At 40.5% G+C, this 3,005-nt stretch overlaps 1 long non-coding RNA gene across 1 annotated transcript; it reads left to right on the top strand.

The window, feature by feature from the left end:
* Positions 1-1,029: 1,029 nt before the first annotated feature.
* Positions 1,030-2,558, top strand: LOC106521593 (uncharacterized). The gene is made up of 3 exons (XR_001310683.1): positions 1,030-1,582; positions 2,187-2,383; positions 2,531-2,558. It is a non-coding gene; the product is annotated as an uncharacterized LOC106521593 (long non-coding RNA).
* Positions 2,559-3,005: the final 447 nt, after the last annotated feature.

The following is a 3,005-nucleotide window of genomic DNA, read 5'->3' as shown; positions in this document are numbered from 1 at the left end:
AGGTCAGTAGCATGAGCTCAGTGGTCCGTTCCTCTTTCAGGACCCAAGATGGGCTGTTGGAAGGATGATGAATAGCTACTGGCCCCTCGACCTTCAGAGACTGGCACATTTGGAAGTTGTCAAACTGGGCAGCACGGTGGTCAGAGCTGTTACTTCTCAGCAAGAAGGTTGCCGGATTGAATCCCAGCCAGGGACCTTTCTTTGTGGAGTTTGCATTTTCTCTCTGTGCATGCGTGGGTTTTTTTTCCGGGCACTCTGACTTCCTCCCATATTCTTCACATGAATGTTAGGCTAACTGGTACTTACGTGAGTGAGAGAGTGAATAGTTGTTTGTCTTTATGTGTCTCTGTGATGGACTTGCAACCTGTCCAGGGTGACCCCCGCCCCTCACACTGTGAGCACCAGTGACCCTCGTGACCCAGAAAGGAAGAACTGAGTAAGGATAATGACTGGATGGATGGAGTTGTCAAACTGTTTAGTTCCAGTGGCAGAGGAGCAATGAGTTGGGGATGGGGAGACTGAGGAAGGTGGAATTAGCTGATGGAGTTATCAAGTTGACTGAGGAGGAGGCAGAGAGAAAGTTGAATACTGAACACAGAAACACTTTGATCTAGAGATGATTCACCACATCAAATCCAGCATCCAAAAATGACAGGTCAGGAGATGATCAAAAACAGGCAGGAGGCTAACCTGATGAGAGGCAGATGAGAGGCTGAGCCTGAAAGTGGTCAAACTAAAGACGAGGCAAAAGAGCTGATGATGCTAACCTGGTCATAATCACTGAAAACCTGGATATGAGCGCCGACGAGCTGAGACAAAGTTACAATTTGTTAGTGTAATCCAGGTTAAAAGTTAGTTGAAAACAAATAATCCCATTTTTTCCGGGACACCTGAACACACCTTCCATTGGTAATCCTTGTGACTGTCTCAACCAATCACGGCACTCGAGCGTGTTTACAAGCTGACCCCGATCAGTAACGCGAGGGGGGAAGCCACCAGAGCAGGTACACTTGGTAGGTTGCTTCATAAACTATGCCGTTTTTGCTTATTTTCCATCTTAAACGCTTAGTTGATTCAAGTGATTATATATTTTAGTGTCCACTACCGAAGTCTAGAGAAGCCGACTGGAGCCGAGACGCTAGTATGTTGTTTTTAGCGTTAGCATCCCTATGATGGGATTCTCTGCTAACTTAATGCTAATAGTATCAGTCATTTTAAATGTTTTTTGTTGAGTTTTATGAATGAAAATGCTAATCTAGTACCTTGGTTCAATCCTTTGGATTGGTTTAAGCATTTGTGGTTCATTTAAAATCTGAATGACACAATGATCAATGATATTGAAATGTTGTGTAAATGTTCTTAATATGAATGGGTGTTTATTTACATGCATTTGATTATTTTTGTACAGCTTTCATTGTCATTTAACAATTTTGACAGTTGTGTATTTTTGATATTTTGTGCACACTTGAGGTTTAAAACATAAAATTATGAATGTAAAACAAGCTAGTAGATTGAATAGAAATTAAATCATGGGTCCTGTTTTTTTAATACAGGCCAGGTGCGACCAGTCAGGTCCATGATGGTGAGCTACTATTACCTGGAACAGAACCTGTCTTAACATCATCAGCATTGTGGGTCTGGTAGGAGGCTACTGCAGCCCTGATTACCCCCCTCCATTTACCCATTCACATACACAAGGCCACTCAGCCCTGGCCCATGGACAATTTTCATCACATSTCTAATCAATTGAATGTGTGTATTGCTGTTGTGGCCAAGTGTACTGAATTGTGTTGTGAAGCATCCAAGATTTGAGAATACCTCAGGGTTTTCTGAATTGTTTTTCTTGTGACCTGTAAAAAAAAAAAAAAGAAAGAAAAGAACTAAGTGCACTTTATCAAAGTCCTTTTCTGCAGACTGTACATATTTTTGGGGTATTTGTTATTTTTGTTATGTTTTCACTTAATATATGGTACCAACACCAAATTTAATTATTTGTCTGTGCTGTTATTTACTTTTCCAATACCTCCGAGTCAGAACCAGTCTTCTGAAGCCCAATTATTAGTTATTATAATTGTAACTATAACCATCTGCTATATATGTATATATATTACATCAGGGTGAAAAAAAATGCCACTTTCTAAGATCTGCAGTTACGTATCTCTGGCGGTCTGTTTGTTTCTCCTCAGGCTGGTACCGATATGGAATTTTGGACAATGATCAGGTGATGAATTTGGACTAATCAGGATTCAGGGCCGCTCTTTACGGGAAGCTCACCTGGAGAGCTGGGGCTTTTCTGCTCTACGCTGACTGACTGTTCGACACACCTGTGTTGCTGCTCTGGGGCATTTTTCTTTTGTCGAACGGTTTGTGATGTAAGGACTGGGTAAGTAACATATGACCTATCACTTTAAGCAAGACAGATTTTATTTTATTTTATCTTTTTTTTTGCCACTTCAGTAGAAAGCAGTACTGAATATGTGAATATTAGTATCTTAGCTTCTTCATCATCAGTGGCTTTTTTTATGGATAGACAAGAAAGAAGAAGGAAAAGAAAAAAAAGGTTACAATGTAATGGAAAAAAGTGAAAGAATTGATGATATGTGAGATATACGTCAAGAAAACAATACAATACATCCAACTTCTGTCTGCACACCTGCAAAGAATTAAGGTACCAAAACGTAGCAAAAGCATGCATATATACATTTAGACAGATAAACACCCACCTATATATACACTCACCGGCCACTTTATTAGGTACACCTGTCCAACTGCTCGTTAACACTTAATTTTTAATCAGCCAATCACATGGCGGCAACTCAGTGCATTTAGGCATGTAGACATGGTCAAGACAATCTCCTGCAGTTCAAACCGAGCATCAGTATGGGGAAGAAAGGTGATTTGAGTGCCTTTGAACGTGGCATAGTTGTTGGCAGTGGTGGACAAAGTACTCAACTCTAGTACTTGAGTAAAAGTATTGATACTCATGGTCAAATCTACTCCACTAC

Source organism: Austrofundulus limnaeus, unplaced genomic scaffold (assembly GCF_001266775.1).
Source record: "Austrofundulus limnaeus strain Quisiro unplaced genomic scaffold, Austrofundulus_limnaeus-1.0 Scaffold112, whole genome shotgun sequence".
In the NCBI taxonomy this organism is placed as follows: Eukaryota; Metazoa; Chordata; class Actinopteri; order Cyprinodontiformes; family Rivulidae; genus Austrofundulus; species Austrofundulus limnaeus.
Note: the sequence above shows the minus strand (reverse complement) of the source record. Positions and strands in the feature narration are given on the sequence as shown.